This window comes from Meles meles, chromosome 17, assembly GCF_922984935.1.
Source record: "Meles meles chromosome 17, mMelMel3.1 paternal haplotype, whole genome shotgun sequence".
Taxonomy (NCBI): Eukaryota; Metazoa; Chordata; class Mammalia; order Carnivora; family Mustelidae; genus Meles; species Meles meles.
Window position 1 is genome coordinate 22,791,002 of NC_060082.1, and position 19,049 is coordinate 22,810,050.

A 19,049-nucleotide genomic window follows, 5' to 3' on the forward strand; every position below is an offset into this window, starting at 1 on the left:
TGGAGATCTGAAGAAATGATCAAGTCAGGCAGCTTTTATATTTTTTTAGACAAAGAGACAATAAATCTGAGAGGAATTGATAGAAAGAAAAAAAAAACAGAAGCTATAATTAGCAAGGACTTCTAAACAATTTGGGTTGGGGTAGTAAATTCGTAAAAAGTAACATGTTGGCAGAGGTAGGATGGGATGGACAGTATCATTTTTAGTCAAGTGTCTTCTGCTTTTTTTTTTCTTTTGGAATCCAATTTTATATATATATATATATATATGTGTGTGTGGATATATATACACATATATATAATACATTATATATATTTTTATTTATAATATTTACATATTTTAAAATTTAATATATATTTACAATTCCTAAAATGGCTTACGTCTTATTTCATATTGTGTTTTTTTCTAAATATTATTTTTGAAATTTTTTCCTCACTGTCTTTTTATTTGTCTGTTTTAAAGTTTCAAATACAGTATTAGATTAAACTTTTCAATTTTTTTGGTCATTTTATTGTCCTTTAAACCTCATTCACTTTATTTTCATCTTTTCATTTCTTATGACAACTGTATATTATTTTAGAGTAATCTTCACTTGTGTCCATTCATAAAGAGATGGATTATTTTTTCTGGCATCAAAGGTTTAGTTTTGCCTGGCTGGAATGAGCTATGCTTTGTCTTCTCACTGAGCCATTTCTATTACCTTCCAATCTTAGACACATATTCTATTTTCCCGTAAATCTTCACCCAACCCTTGCATTAGGTCCTTTTCTTTCCTTTAACTAACGCTCAAATAAATGTGCATTATCTTTTCTTCAGAGTTTAGCCCCTGTCCTTCTGAGAGCATATGTTTGCTAGATCTCTTTTCACTCTTAAGGACTTGATGATTATGGTACCATTTGGTCTTTGAGTTTCTACTAAATTTGTATGCATATAACCCAACTGGAACCTCTGGGAATTTCTCCAGAATTCCCTGATCATGTTCAGACTTATTTGCTTAGGATGTCAGTAAGGATGGGCATCTACCCTTTCTGACATGTGTATTTGCTGATAATTGTTGGTCTCTGCCGTCATCCCCTATCTCCTATCACTCGACCAAAGGGGATCCCATGTGTCATTTGATGTGATGGGTAATTGGCATTATGAGTTGGTGTGAGTGTTTTGCTCTTTCCCCCAAATCATACAGACCTCCAAAGATAGCATATTATTTTAAAATGCTGCTGTGACAATTTGCCAGAGACTTGGTGGCTTAAAATAATACAGGTAGATTCTCTCACGATTCTGGAGGGCAGAGGTCATTCATTGATTTGGGGAAAGTCAAGGGGTCAGTCAGGTTTGTTTCTTCTGAAGGCTGCAGGCAAGATTCCATTCCTTGTCTCTTCTGGCTCCTGGTGGCTGCATTCATTTTTGGCTACATCACTCCGGTCACTATTTCTGTGACCACATTGCCTTCTCCTAGAAGATCATAGCAATTATAGTGTCTGCCCATATAACCCATGGCAATCACCACATCTCAGGATCCTTAATATAATCATACGTGCAGAGTAATTTTTGCCATATAAGGTAACACAGTCACTGGTTTGGGGATTTGGATGTGGAGGATTTTCTTTTGGCGTGGCGGCAGGTCGGGGGGGCATTTTTAGCCTGCTATAGATAGTCAAGAATAACTGGCTGGGGGAGAGGTACAGATAAATTGAAAAAGTATTTCTATTTTGAAAAAATAAAAACCATTTTAAGACATAAAAAAGACTGAGTTCAAACAGTACTTAAGGAATGAAGATCCCAGGAAGAAGGGAAGTCCTCATAAGAGGGTGTTCCAACTTAGTGTCTTAGGGACAGGAAAGACGTGGAGGAGACCGTTTTTGTAAATGATAATGCTGACGACTCGACATTTGGAGGACCTCTAGGTGGAAGAGAAAGGGTCTGGCAGCTGCTGTCTGTCTGCAATGGTATTTACCAACTCTGAGTTGTTTGAGCTGTTGCTGCTGTCTTTTCTTACAGGCAGACCAACGAAAGTGGGGTAGCAAGCAGAAAGCTTAACCCTGTTTCCTCCAACCATCTCCCACACCATGGCTGTACACTCCATGCACCCACCTGCTGCAGATCGCAGGCCTCAAATCGGACCTCAGACTACAAAAGGGATTTTAATTTTTATTGTTATCATTAGTTCCTGAGCTCCTTCTACTACGTATTTCTGGATTTGGAAAACGCATTCCCATTTCGTATATTTTGATAGTGCACATTATAGGCATTTCAAATACTGTATGCAGATTGTCACACATCTTGGAAAATGTAGGTGAGAAATCCCTTTGACATTAGACCCTTATTAGGTGAAAGAGAGAGAGAAAGAGAGAAAGATAGACAAATACACATGCACACAGAGAGAGAGAGACAGGGAGGTCTGCTACGTTGGCTAATTTCCCATTGATCCCAAGTTAAAAGAAAAATGATTCTTGAAACTCTTTTTTTCTCTTTGCGAGAGAATGCTGCCATAAAGATGAAGGAAAATAAGCAGAGAACTCAGGAAAAAGGATTTAGACTGGACAAGGAGGGAAGCATTATAGATGTGTGTTGAGAGTTCTAGATTCATCTCTTTGCTCTCAGTGAGCAGGCAAAGGTTATAAAAAATAGTTACCTAAACCCCTTAATAAGAAATAAAGCAAATAAATGCTTTTCTTTGTTTAAGCATACTTTTATTTTACTCGAATGTAGCATATGGTTCGTTAAAATACTAGATTTTATTTTAGCAGGATGGCCTTGCAATGTTTCTAACATGTGGTGACGCATTTTAATTCTTATCTTCCAGTTTATAAAACTACGCTGGCATCTGCCGTGTGTAAACAGTGTGATCAGCATCAGGTAAGTGTGTCGCTGTTTATTGTCCTCTAGGGGAAAAATGGAGGATGGCATTTAGCTGTATATAAAAGAGTATACGACTTCTTTAATTTTGAAAAAAAAAAAATCATTGGTATTTCCACACTTGTCGAATGCATGAATCTAAGATGTACACGCTAGCAAAATAGGACATTTTATGTTCTGAGAAAGTTAGATTGGCTAACAATCTGGTATTTCCTTATACAAAACAACGTGAACACGGTGTGTATAGAAAATGTGTATATTTACAACACTGATATTTTGCTATGGGTTTGGCTGCTTGCAATATATTTGATTTCCTAGGACAATAAGACCTGAAGGAATTTCCTGAGGTCATCACATCCATTTTTCTGACTTAGAGAAGGTCTGTAACAACCCAAACAAAACAATCACTCACCCAGCCTGATTCTCATCTCACCATGGGGAAAGACTAGGTTTGGAAATAACTGCTACGGAGCCTCAGAAGAACGCGTCCGTATGTAATAAAACATCAAAAATCATGCAGTGTCTCTTCTCGCCTCCTCAAATGCTGAGCCTGCTCTGACATTATAATACTGCACAGCTGTTTGTGACTGTTTCATTTAGATAGTGCTCTTTGCAAGCCGTAGATATTTTTTATAGCATCATTAGCTCTTGAAATAATAATGACCATGTGCGAAGGATAAAGTATGAAAGACAATTTGAGGACGAGAGTTGTGAATTAATGAGTGGTTAGTCGTGTAACCTCCGGTCACTGCACAACAGATCTCTCGTGCAGACAACAGAAGTGAAACGGGGGTAAGAGTGCTGTGGAGCAGAGTACGGGGCTCTCAGTCTGGCAAATTTAGCTCTCCATGCCTCAACCCCGCCCTTCCTCCCTACCTCAGCTTCGCTCCCATCTCCCTCAAACAAGCAACAATGTCTTTAACAACAAAGGAAGATAAAAAAATACAATTTTTCTGGGTGCCTGGGTGGCTCAGTGGATTAAGCCGCTGCCTTCGGCTCAGGTCATGATCTCAGGGTCCTGAGATCGAGCCCCGCATCCGCATCGGGCTCTCTGCTCCGCAGGGAGCCTGCTTCCTCCTCTCTCTCTGCCTGCCTCTCTGCCTACTTGTGATCTCTCTCTCTCTGTCAAATAAATAAATAAAATCTTAAAAAAAAAATGCAATTTTTCACTCTGTCACAATCAAATCAAATTACGTGTGGTCTCACCAAATTACACCAAAAGTGAAAGGTTAAAAAGTGATAGATTTTTAATAGCATAAAATATTTGGGTTTCTTTCCCTTGAAAATTTGCAGCAGGAACCTGCTGACCCTGTATTTGTCCCCTGATAAGAAAAGACTTCACAGGCATTCCAAGTTTCTGAAATTCAGTCACTGTAGGGTTCTGGTATGTCCGTGGCTTAATGTTCAAGAAATCTGAAGTAGAAAAAGAAAGGAGAATTGGGGACTTTCTCTTGCCGATTGCCGTAACCTCTCCCTACCTTGACAGATAGTGCCTGGGGCAAAGGCTGGAGATGAAATAGCCCATATTTTATCTTTATCCCAAAGATTTGTCTCCATGTCTTGTCCTGCAAGCGGCTGTCTTTTCCTTGTATTTCTTCAACTTTTTTCCAATAATCATTTTTTCCCATTTTAGCTTAAAGGTATCTGGATAATTATTTCTAAAACAATTCTGTAAGTATTTTAACAAAATAACTGAGCCAGGGGACGTGCAATAATTCAAAGACTTTATCGCATAATGTTTTTTGCTGGTAAGATAATTTTAAAGCATATAATCTGACCTATACAAAACACAATGTAGACAAAGCTCAAATCCGGGGGTGGGTGAAATTTTCAGAGGGAGAGGGAGAGACAGTTTTACACAGAGATCTGTGACTACAAGGAATAGTTACTGAGATACGTGGTTAAAATTGACCCCAACCTGCAGAGTTCTCTTTTCATGTTTCCTACCATGGTTATGATTTCCCTTATGGTTTCTTTTAAAGTTTTAATTAGAAAGAAGGTTTTCTAGGTAAAGAGAATCAATGTCTAAATAGAAGATGGTTAAAAAGAAATAATGCTTGTTTTCTTCTTGAATGGTGGAACACAATTAATTTTGCTGATACAGAAGTTTTTTCCAAATATACCGTCTGCAATACTGGGAGAGAATGAGATTTTGAAGAGTACACCAGGACCAAGAATAGAACAATACTTTGCAATCTGCTCATGAAATACGATTTTTTTTTAGCCCTTTTGTTGTCTAGTACAGCTTACAAGCATTTATAACACATATGTATATACATATGTGTATGCTTAAAAACCCATGTATGTATTTGTGTACATACCATATACACAGAACATACAGGGGCCACCGTCCTGAGCTAAATAATATCAACAACACGAAACCATTACAAGATGTTTTCTATTCCTGTGAATAGTTTAGATTTCAAAAGACAGGGAAGAATTGCATACACAAATATATGCATAATAATACAAAAATGTGTATTAGAAATATTGAAGTTGATATTCTTGTATAATTTGAGAATACTTTCTAGACCTAAACAAATTTTGAATTTGCAGATGAAAATACATACAGGAAAAAATACTGGCTGAGTTGTGCCCCCCCTCCTGCTGAGTTTATAGGATGAAATCTTAACATGGATACCTCAGATTATGACTGTATTTGGAATTTAGGTCTTCAAAGAGATAATTAAGATTAAATGAGGTCATTCGGGTGGGCCCTACAGCAATATGACTGGAGTCCTCACAAGAAGAGATTAGGACACAGGCGCTCACAGAGGGAAACTCATAGGAGATGTGGGGAAAAGATGACCATCTATAAGCCAAGGAGAAAGATCCTTAGAAAAACCAACCTTACCTATACCTTGGCCTTGAACTTCTGGCTTCCAGAACTAAAGTGAATGCATTTCTATTGTTTAAACCACTCAGAATGTGGTACTTAGTTATGGCAACTCCACTAAACAAATACATATGGAATATCAGATCAAATAAATGAGAAAAACAAAAACAAAAACCTGGCTTTTCCCACACATAAATTAAGAACATTTGCATTGTATTCAAGGACAACGGATACATTTAAAAAAAGTTTTCTCAATAAAAAATCATTACAAGATCAAGATTAGACTGCACTCAAATGCCCCTTTTTTTCAAACTCAAGCTTCTCTTTTATTGCTTATACTATCCCAAAAGTAATAAAATTGATTGAAATAACTGTGGGTGGTTTTTGGTTTTTTTTTCCATTTTGAAGGAAAAACAATTATTCCTATGCTATTTCCACTGCCAGATGATGGGCCCCAGGACCTCAAATTTGTTTTTGTTTTCTAGATCTGGAAAAAGTATTTCCTAACAGTTCACTTGCAATAATTTGCATAGAACCTCTTTTGAACGATTCCCCTTTATTTTAATGGTTTTGTCCTAGATCGCTCTTCCTCCAAATGGTGCGCATCTCACATGCTCACTCCAGCTCACTCCCGCCCAGAGTCCCTCCTAAAGTTTCCACTAGCAGTGTTGTCTAAAAACCACCCATCACAACCTATCCCTTTACCTTCTTTGTTCCTCTATATGAAGAATTCCTACAAAGAAAAATTTATTACCTCCTAACATATATAAAGAAATTCTACAAAGAAAAATTTATTACCTCCTAACATATATACGCCATGTTTATTTGGGTTTTCACCTACCTACCCACCTACACACACACACACATGCACACACATTTAAAGAGAGAAGGCCTTGTTTTATTCACATCATGTATCAATAGTAGAGATTTCTGGAGTGCTGTTGTTGTTTATTAGATTCAAAGGAAATGCACCTGTTACTTGCAGATACTGGCCCATCTTTTCCTGGATTTTGCAAAACCACCGGCTGTTTTGGTCTTTGGTGAAATCAATACTTATGTATTCTGGGGCCCTCCAAAAAAGTTCAAAAGGTTTAAAGTCTTTTGCCCTGATCCTTAGGGACTTCAGGGCCTAGAAATTCCGGGATTTGAATTTGAACTGGCTCCTCTCAGAACCCGTATCTGCCTCTCTTGGAGGTATGTTATGGCCTGGAAGATGTTATAGTTGTTAGATTGCTTTTGTTTTAATAAACAGATGCATTCCTTTTGAATAATTGGAAGAAAGAAAAACCGGAAGCAAGGAAAACTTGGATTCAGAAAGATAACCTAATCATTATCCAATTTTATGAAAATTATAAAGGAAAGCATAATTGAAAAGTAAATTTTTCTGAATATTTCTCAGTGACTTCCACTGGTCTTTTTCAAATCCACATTGGTAGCATTGCAGACCCGGACTTCTCTAGCAACTGCTAACTTAAAAGTCTATGCTCTATCCTAACTAAAGCTTTGACCTTGGTCCTGTGAAGTTGCTTCCCCCCACCCCCAACCCCCAGTTTGGAATTTATAAAATGCTCAAAATGTGTTGTGCAATTGCACACTTCAGTTGATGAAGTTTTACACAAAAGCAAAGACTGTGAGATTGGAAATAAGAATAAATCTCAGTTCCTCAAAGCTGGGTATTGTTTTTCAGCATGAATTTCAGCAGAATAATTATGTATTAGCACATCATCGCCCTGGGCCATACCTTGCATAGCATTTTTCAGTGAAAGGGTTCAGATGTTTCTAAGATACCTAATAGTTTTTAAATGGAGATGATAAATGCATGCAATTGTTCTCCAGACACTTGTGCTCAGCAGTGTAAAATTTGGGGCAATCAAATCAGGAAACACAGATTTAAAACAATTTCCTCAGACTTATGGTCACAATGAAACCCATACATTCCTGATTTCAGCCTGTGTTTGTGCACGATGTGGGAGCCTCCTGCATAGTTAGCTGAGTTACGGTTTACCTTCTTAGGGATCTGCTACAGACTCAGGGAACAAAGATGGGGAGTAGCTCTCTTGAAAGGGAGGCCTTACGAACAGCTGGAAAGTGAAAACCACTTTAAGTATGACAAAGTAGAATATAGTTTCCTTCCATCAAATAGCATATCATATTGTATATAAAACCTTGGTTCTGGCTTCCTACAGTATTAAGTTTGCAAAGTGCTTGGGAGGGAACATGAGTAGAAATTTTAAAAAATACACATTTTATTTCTAATATGACTTCTGTGTGATGACTGGAGGTCAAGGGATATCCAGTGTTGCAGGAGTTAAGGCTCTTCTCGGAGGTTAGATAGGAATTAGGACAAAACTAGTGTTGGTGACATTTCACTCACAGATCTCAGTATCTTTTTTTTTTTAATATTTTATTTATTTGACAGAAAGAAATCACAACTAGGCAGAGAGGCAGGCAGAGAGAGAGGAGGAAGCAGGCTCCCTGCGGAGCAGAGAGCCCGACGTGGGGCTCGATCCCAGGACCCTGGGATCATGACCTGAACCGAAGGCAGAGGCTTTAACCCACTGAGCCACCCAGGCGCCCTGATCTCAGTATCTTTAGACAACGGATGCAGCACATTCCAAGAGTAAGTTCCCCCAGGAAGTCCTTGTCTTGTATTCTTGCCAAACAAGAGTTGGCTATGCTCTAAACAATTCCAAATGTGCCGAGATTGTAAAAGAGCATGGTGTTCAGGGCTGCCTTGAAAAAGTCTGATGCAGCAGAATTCGATACAGTTTTATTTTCACAGTATTCAGATCTTACCTTGAATTAGACAATCTAACTTAACCAGGACGATTTATTGAAAAAATCTGTTCACATTGCATTTTTTTCCATGTGCATATTTAATTTGGTTCACTTTATTTAAAAGAAAAAAAAACAGTCATGCATTAACACGAAAGAGAGGGAGATTATCCAAAAAAATGTATTAGAATTTCACCAAATTTAAAAGCAGAAGTACTGGTGGGGCTTTCTGGGAACTGAAAACTCATTATTTCTGTCTCTCTTCTGCCTGGGGCTACAAGGGCTGGATGCTCTGCTTCTCTGCCTTGTTTCATCTTCTTCTCTCTGAAGACTGCAGGCTCCACTCACTCCTCTGCTATCAGATGATTAATCCTATTTCTTTCCCTAGGTGGCAGCCTCAGCTCCTTGGTCTACCCACTTTTCTGGTTCCTCACAAACAACTAAATTTTTTATATCCCAATTCCAAAATCTCATTTCCAGGAATCCAGTCAGCCTGCTTTGGTTCGGGTTCCACCCCTGAGTCTAATCAACTCTGGACGGAGTCTTCTGGAACACAGGGCAGGCCATATCTGGCTCTGCGAGTGAAAGGCCAAAGCACAGAGGCACATATAGAAAGCACATATGGGCGATCTATCTCTAAAATCTCTTTCCATAAAATTTCAATTTACCTTCATTGAAGATATGTGAATGATGTGAATGATGCTTTCCTTCAATGGTCAATAATGTTACAGTGTCCCTTGTTCTTATTCATTGCAGCATGTAGGAGAACCTTGATAGGAGTTTAACTATTTGCAACAGGTATGGAGCTCAGTGTATTTATTTAGGCAGCAAACTTTTATTGACTACTGTTTGCCACACAATGGTAATAATACGATAAGAAAAAAGCATGAATAGACAAGCAAGGATCAGTAGAGGCAGAAATTGGAGATTTTGCTGAAAAGTTAAATCAATTAAAATATGAAGGGGAGGTACTATTCTTCTGTTGGTCTCCTGTTAATTAGAGACAGTGTTAGTTTAAAACTGTCCTTATAACATATACAGCCACATTCGTTTATGCCTATTGTAGGTTTCTTTTTCTTGTTAAAACTCATTTATGAATTTTCAAAAGAAGACATAAGTATGTATATTATTCAGCTATTTTTTGCTTGACATCAACAATTTTTTAGATAAAATATTTGTTTGCTAATATCAAAATAAAAACGAGCTGTAATTAAATCACATCACCTCCTATTTGTCAAGATAACTACAAATGTGCTCCCGTAGCACATTAGTTCCAATTCCAGAATTCATAAAATAAGAAAACAATCCACTCTAATTGAGAAAATTAGAACACATTTAATACATTAGCTATATTTCAGTGATGTGCTAGGTTGAATTTACAATCATTTCCAACAAAGCCACCACTTAATGAGTTATAAAATTTTATGTACTCTTTTGAATATTGCTTCAAATTTTACTCTGCATTTTATATTTAGCCCTTACTTTGACAAGCATGATAAATACTGATTTTTTCCTATAAAATACAAGTCTTTAAAAAAAACATACAGAAAAATTCACAAAATCCCAGTTGGACTAGTCCTTTAGAAAGTTTTAAATATCACGAAAATAGTTGCAGTCTGCTTAAAGGAGATTATCTGAGGTAAAGTATGTGGCCTCCTTCTAACAAGAACAACCTGTGTAGATTAGGGTTACATAAATGCTATTACAGTTGGAGCACCAATAGAGCTATAGTGTTCACTGAAAATTAAGCCATATTTTCCCAAGTTCATATGCTATCTTAAAATATTATAAAATTGGATATTAATTTATATGCATTTCCTGAAATACAGACATTAGGATCTACTAGGAAAGGACATGGAGGGATTGATTGGTATGTCTATCCTCAATCCAAACATTATTTTCCCATTAAAAGTATCCTTCGATGGGGGAGGGGGGAAGATATTTATTTTAATTCAGTGTGGAATATATGATCTGTCTAAAGTATGGTAATGTACCATAATTAAAAGAACAGGTTTTACACTTTATCAGATTATCTTCCCATATCTATCATGGCTCATAAAGATATGTAACATATCTCAAGTTACTGACATTGAATTATCAACTTAAAGATTTACATTTGAAAGCTTATCAGCATACAATCTTAAAATAGTGATTCATGTCAGAGTTAGGGTGATGGAATATAAACCATAAAAAAATGTTAAACTACAGAAATACCACATTTTTATTTAAAAATCCCATTTAACACACGCACACGCACACAAGGGAATAAAGCGGAGAATGTGAGATGGAGCAATAATGGCTTCAAAATCAACTGACATTTTAAGAAGACTATATTATACATACAATTTAGAATATAAAGCATGCATGGAATAGAAATACTGCTTTGGAACTTATCTGATTTTCAAGTTAGAGAAAGTGGTTCGGACAATCATTCTCTAATTAAACTCCATTTGGATGGTGTGTTAAAATTTTTAATGGAAAATAATATACAAAACTTTATTTATATTGCTAATTAATAATCCTCCATTACAAAGTCATGACCTAACTTGATTGCTTATGTATATGCTGCCTTGTTCTGTGTACTCCTTACTCTCATTCACTCATGAATGGCACCTTTGGCCAAGGAAAAAACTGTATTGGTTGTTCTAAAAAGAGCAAAATTTCAAAGAAAAATAACCCATGTCTTTAAAACTCAAAATGGAAAGAAAATTGTCCAGAATTAATCAGCCACAGAGTTCAGAGGCTTTCTTCCTCTAAAATTGAACTTACTTTAATTATTTCTTTAATAGGTTTACAGGGGTATGTGAATACGTCCTGATAATGTTGCATTGAAAGGTTTGCAAGAAGGAAAAAACTCTACATACAAAATAAAAGTGTTATAATAGAGGGTCGTGGAGTTTATAATCTACTGTGGCAGTTTCCATAGTGATTTCACAGAGAGAAATGCTGCGTGCAACCCAGGATAACCTCTATTACATATAAAGAGACACACCTTTAATAAAACTAGATCATTTTAATGGATTTCAGGCTGACATAGCCCTTTTGTTTTATTTAGGTTTCATGGTTTTTGTATGGTACATTTACAACCAAAATCTCACTGAATGATACTTTGATTTTTTTCACTTTTGTGAATATATCCTGAGATCTTGAGATATAAAATTTGAAGTTATTAAATCAGTAATCATGCCACTTATACCGTATTTGGTATTTCTTTCACCTAGAATGGTGCCTGGAGCATAGTAGGTGCTTAATAAATATGCATTCAGAGGATCACAGGTGTCTTCACTAGTTTAATTAAGAAATGTTTCCGTTTTACCCTTTCTTCACCTTAGTTCAGGACTAGTGCAAGGAGAATTGGCTGATACGATCGCAAGTCTGAACATTTAGTCCTCTTTATCACAGACACATTCCAAACCTCATATATAAAGGTGAAAATACATTTCTGAATTTAATGACAGCAACATTATTTCATCTTCTGTACAGCCTCTGAGAAGGGGTTTAAAGAGGAAAGAGACAATTGTTGATGCTTATTCTTTTATTGTAATTTTCTGTGTTTTCCCATTTAAATTTTACAAGTTCAAAGGTAATTACGACTCTCCCATTCTGGATTGTAATCATCTCTCCAGTTCTGTCAGAACAGTGTATAAAGAAAAGGATCCTAAAATGTATACTAAGCAATTGTTATTCATAAGTTGAATCTGTACAGCCAACTGGGTACGTTTATAAAGCAAACATTAAACATTAAGCTGAGACATGAATGATAAGACAGCAGACTCTTAAATATTTTGTGGAAGTCATCATTTTACTCAGAGGCAATAGCTAATAGGCATAAGGGGAGAAAAGACGGGAGCATTTGAAGGGCAGCAAACGGTTTTGCTGGATCTACTGGGTGAGAAGGAGCAGAAATAAAAGGTAGTATGCAGATAGACAGCTGAGCCGCCAATCACAGATGGCCTGTTAGGTGGAGAGAAACTATAATTATTTCATTATATTTATGATGGGCTACCCTTGGATAATTGTGATTGTGTCTGGGATCTAGGTAGGGGATGATGGTGGTGAGAGAAAAAGAAAGTGGAGCCAGGAAAGCTCTTGAAAAAAAGCAAAGTAAAGATGATAATGGCTGGAATAGTACTGGGCATGATTACCAATTTAATAACTTCAAAGAAGTGGTTAAGTTTGGACATGCTTTGCGTATATGAAAGAAGACTTGATGGATGGAATGTGGGTTGTGCAAGAAAGAGAAGAATCAATGATGATTTCTTCGACTTGGTACTGATCAACTCAAATTAGTTAAAGTTTGACTGGGACTCACTCGAGTCCCACTATGTGCTAATGGCTCAAGAATTCTATAACGGGGGCGCCTGGGTGGCTCAGTGGGTTAAGGCCTCTGCCTTCGGCCCAGGTCATGACTCAGAGTCCTGGGATCGAGTCCCGTGTCGGGCTCTCTGCTTGGCAGGGAGCCTGCTTCCTCCTCTCTCTCTGCCTGCCTCTCTGCCTACTTGTGGTTTCTCTCTGTCAAATAAATAAATTAAAAAAAAAAAAAGAATTCTATAACGGTATCTTCATAACCATATTCCTTAGGACATCCCACCGTAAAAGTTTGCACTGCATGTACATAATGTAATATTATATTTAGCCACTAGGTACTGGCATCAGTTTTGGGAAACAGAACCTAGGTAAGTGGGTGATGAGGAATAATAACTTACATACGAAATAAAAAAAACGCCAAAGAAGATATTCTCAAACTTGCAAGATATAAAGATTCTGAAAACATTGTGATCACTAGTTGAAGATGCTATTAATAAATAAAGGTAGATTAATAGTAAAATTACTGCTTGCTCTAGTTTTCAATTATTAATCTGTAATTCATACCTTAAGTCATAGGTTAGATTACAAGGTTACGTTACAGCTCTCATGTTTTTGTTTGGCTTTACATTTTAGTAGAAAACCCTCATAATAAAAGACTGTTGGGAATGGCATAATCCATTTGGTACTTGTGCCATACAATTCTGAACATTTGAATCAATCCTGGATCCATAACTTAAGGAGTGATTTCTAATTGAAATCTATTTATCACTGCTAGATTTCTGACACAAGTAGAAGCTGAAGTTAGGGTTTACTAATATTTGAGATAGTAGAATGGAGTTTAATTTACTAGTGGCTGAATTCTGTAAAGTATTTGTTCCCATGTTGCCCACTGTGAAAGTGTTTTTTTTTTTAAATTATTATTATGTTCGGTTAGCAAAGATATAGTACATCATTAATTTTTGATGTAGTGTTCAATGTTAAGTGTAGTATTTGTTAGTTGTGTATAACACTCAGTGCTCATCACACTGGGTACCCTATCCCCCATCCCCCTCTCTTCTTCCCTCAGTTTGTTTCCCAGAGTCCAGAGTCTCTCATGGTTTGTTTCCTTCTCTGATTTCTTCCCTTTCAGTTTTCCCTCCCTTCCCCTATGGTCCTACACATTATTCCTTATGTTCCACATATGAGTGAAACCATATATAATAATTGTCTTAAGTAAAATAGCAATTAATTTCTTTATCTGACTCTAAGAAAGTAATTGAAAAACAGTCAGCCTCAGTGAGTGAGTTCTTTGTACTCATCTGGTGTTGCAATATTCACATCTATACTAAAAACTAAGCACTGGGGACGTCTGGGTGGCTCAGTGGGTTAAAGCCTCTGCCTTCAGCCTGGGTTATGATCCCAGAGTCCTGGGATGGAGCCCCGATTCGGGCTCTCTGCTCCACGGGAAGCCTGCTTCCTCCTCTCTTTCTCTGCCTGCCTCTGCCTGCTTGTGATCTCTGTCTGTCAAATAAATAAATAAAATCTTAAAAAAAAAAACAACTAAGCACTGACGTGATGAATTTATTCAAGATAGATAATTTATACTACCTCATAGCATCTGTCATATCGTTATCTGATCTCCAATTATTTTTAAGTAATTTATTTCTAATATCTCACGTTTACAGAAAACTTTGTAGTGTTAACCTTACATCTAGTGGTAGACTGGAATGGGCCCCAACAACTCACAAAAGTCAGTTTTCGACATTTCAGAAATTTTGCAAACAATTATTAAACACAGCAATTTAAAACATTGAATTATATAATCTTACAATTAAATGGTTATATTAGAAAGAGAGGTAATAAATGCCCCAAGCTCATCAGTTCCTTATTTTTTGTATTATATTTAGCCAATAACTGTGATCCAGGGTTTTTTTTCATACTTACGGTATGTGCACAATAAAAATTCTATATAATGGCTTGTTACTACACATCTCTCCCAACTCCCTGTTCAATGGTGTTATATTGCTACATTGAATTAGGACATCGTGAATATATTTATACCATGGAGATTGGGAAACACTACACATAAGACTTGTCTTACTGTTTTCATGTCATAATTTCATAAATCTCTTTAGATCTAAGACAATAAAGGGAAAATGTTAATAATGTAGATTAAAATAAAGTTATGTGTAGCCTTTATACTGTGATTGGCACACAAGGAGGAGAAATGTACTTTAAATATTAGAAACTATTGTCTGATTCAGCAAAGAAGTTGCTCACATGATTGACAAATGAGGGTAGGCCTGCTATACATCTTAGTTGTTTCACTTTTTTCATGCTTGTTAATATAAACAAAAACAATAACTAAAATTCATGTCGGTATCACACCGGGAGAGCTGTTTGCCAAAAATTTATCATTACACCAATACTTGTAAATGTCTCTTTGCATACATGTGAGAGATTTTACCAAGTGTAATTCCAGAGAATTGATAGAAAATTTATTACAGATTGCCAATATCTTCTCCAAAGTGGTTGTATAGTATGGATTCTATCAGTGAATGAAATTACTTATTGTTCTATGTCTTTACTAACACATTTTTTTTTTCAGGTCTTTTAATTTCTCTAATACAATAGCTGAAAATGACACTACAAAGTATATAAATACACGTATGTGTATAATTAACCAGACAAATTATGAAGATGAGAATACTTTTAATATTTATTTGTTTTTCAAGCATCCTTTTTCTGAATTGGCCGTTCGTATATCCTACACGCATTTTCATGGGATGGTCTTTTTAATTTAGCAATTATATATGTATTATACACCCACATACTTACATGTATATATTATTCATATACATTAATTTGTATGTATATTCATTTATATAGATTTATATGCATGAAATATCTTTTTGTGTATGGAATTTTAACTTTGGTTATAATATTATTTTTCATAGTTTTTATATTTCCATATAAATAGTTAACATATCCTTATATTTTCCTTTATAGGTTACCTTTTTTTTTTCTTTTTTTTACTTCAGGTGTTAAAAAATGAATATAAAAATCTCTTCCACCTTGAGATTTTCACCATGTATTTTCATCATGTTGGAATTTATTGGCATATAGGAATGCATCTTTCCATTTTTGAACTCGATATCTAACTTTTCTATAGCATTAACTCCATAACTTCCATATTGGATTAAAAGAATGCCATTTATTTTCTATACCAAATTTATATAATAAATTTAATAAATTTATAAGTAAATAAATTTAATAAATATAAATATATACACATATTTATATATGCATGTATATAGACACATATCAGTATGCCGATACATATATATATATATATATATATGTGCCCAGGCATAGGTGATTAATAATATTTAGGTAATATTTTTCTTTAAATTGTTTTGAATTATAGTAGTCAATTTTTAAATTTTAAGCCTTCTTTGCATTCCTGCAAAACATATTGTTAGATCATAGCATAACATTTTTTAGCATTGCACAATTTAATTTGTTAATATTAGATTTTGGACTTAGGCATTTTTTTAAAAAATTAACAACTTACAGTTTTCCTTTCTTTACCACTTAATGAAAGTTATTTTTTCTTATTTCAGAATATTTATATTATGTTTGATAGGATTTTTTGGCATATGCCAAAAGGAACTATGTTGATTTTTAAAGGGAATATACTTGAATTACACTTGAAGTTACTTAAATAATTTTTTATTAGTCAGCTTCTACAGTTTAGGTTTATATAAGAATATAGTTCATTAAAGTTTTAAATCCTTTAAACAATGATGTCAGTGTATTATTCTACAATTTTAAAATTACCCAGTTAACATAAAAACATTACCTTTTCAATCCATATGTTTATTTTTAGTCATGTCTTCTTTCTTCTTCTCAATGTTCTTTTTCCTTGATCGATCATGTAAGTTCATTGACATGGAAGCTATTACAAATGATATTGGAATAAAGTAAAAAGGACATATGGAAGGTGAAATCAGTGAATGTAGACAAATCTGTCGTGAATCTTTACTGTAAAATTAAAATGCTGGTAACGGCAGGATAATGTCATGAGAAAGATTGTTTCTCCTTAGATGTCTTGGATCATGTTTTGGTTTTGATTCAGATGGGTGGTTTTGAGACAGAGCAGGAACTGGACTCAGATCCCCTCAACCCTGACCACAAAATCCAACATTTCTTGATAGCTGAAACCCTTTGTAGCACATTTTGGGGGAATGCAGAAGCAGGATACTTAACCAAAGGAGGGACTCAACTCTAAAGACTAGCAAAGACCAAACCAAACCAGTCTATGGGAGAGGTTGATCTTTCACTGACTTTTCCCCCTCATTATAATAAGAAGAAGCAAGCCCAGGGGTGGGGATTTAACATGTGAATGAAACATGCAGGACATATTCTGTCCACTGCACCAGGTAACTTAGTGACCACCTTCCTGCAGCTCTCCTGACCTTAGTGCTTATAGGTCACTCCTTTCCTGTCTTAGTGCTTTAAAACTTTCCCCGACCTGTTCTGAGAGCTAGCATGGAGGCCCCATTCCTTTTGCTGTCTTCTTTGGGATGAAGCATGAGCCCCAGTAAAAGTCTTGACTGGGAATTCCTGTTTAGCTCCAGTCGGTTCTATTACTTGGAGAGTCTAAGGACTCGCATTGGTAACAGTCTCAGAGCATATTTATCGGTTCATTTGTATATTGCTCTGAAGTATCCAGAAAGGAATGGAAATAACTGAAAATGGTGAGTAAAAGTAAATTTTAAAGTAAATATGAACAGACTGAAATTTGAAGAGCAGCAGGCGTCTTCCTTTGTGAAGGGAAAAGACGCTGTGAACACAAATGATGGTAAAGGTGTGGATTTGATGGTGATGCAACAAAACAGTTTACTGAAATTTATGAAAAGTATAGCAGCTCAAATTGAGGAAAGGGGAGGAGGGTAAACAGTTTCAAGAGAGAAAACAGGAATCTTCAATTTATAGAGGCAGAGTAAGTTTGTTGCAGTGATGAGATTTCGGTTATTTTCCATAAAGCCACTTGTGTATTTGAATGATTTTCTTCTGTATGAACCTGCACACGGCAATATTACACTTGATTATATGCATTATTGACAGTTTTCAGATTGAAATGATGGCTTCCATCTTTGGTCATCATGCAGTAAGCACCGCTGGACTTGCCCTACCACTAATGTATATGTAATCAGAGTTCCAAAAAGAAGAGACGGTAGAGCAGAAAAAAAATGAAAAAATAGTGACAGAAACGGCTGCAACTTTGGTTCAACTGTCAACATTTAGATCCAAGAAACCGAAAGAATCCTAGCCTAAAAAAGAAAGAGAAATGATATATAGGCTCATCATAGTGAAATCACTAAAAATCACTGGTAAAGAAGAAGTGTTAAAGGAAGCTAGGGAAAAGGGACACAAGATAGGCAGGTGATGAAGGACACAATGACATCTGACTAGTCATCAGAAACAATAGAGTTTGGAAAACGTTGAAATGACATCCTTAAATTGCTGAAAGGGAAAAGTGTCAAAAAGATTCCTATATTTAATGCAAATATTCATCAAAAAAGGCAAAACAGAGATGCTTCCTGATTAAGAAAAGCTGAGACAATCCTTTGCCAGCAGACCTGGCCTAAAGGAAATGTTAAATATAATTTTCAGGCTTACAGGAGATTACATACAATCTATACTAAGGTATGAAGAGCAACAAAATTAGGAAATATGTGTTCAAATATATCTGTGTGTTTTCTTCTTTTATTTTTTTTAAATAAGGAAAGGTAGATTTAAAAGTTTGCCAGGCATGAATTTTATGATGGATGCTAGATTCTAAATAATAATAGTGAGACTTATCCATAGAAGACTTAACATGCAATGTAAATAATTTGTCAAATTGGTCAGAAATCATAATAAAGTTTGTAAAATGTAGTGTGTTACTTGAGTATTCGTCTGTTAAAAAACAGAATACAGATATCTGTAATTTTGGAGCTTTGCAATATTTTATAATTACTCATTTCTACTTTATAACCATTTGTATTGACTTAAGAAAAGCAGTTTGTTTGTGGATGTAGACATTACGTATCATTAAGGCAGGAGATAATTAAGGTAAGGTCTCATGGTCTCATGGGCCACGAAACCAAGATCCTAAAACTAATGTTTTAATGAGTAAGATAGAGAAGTTTCAACCAAGAACCCCCTTATCGATTGCCCATTAAATGGAGGAAAGGTTCACATATTCAAATACCGTTAGCATCAGAGGAATAGGAAATTCTGTGAAAGT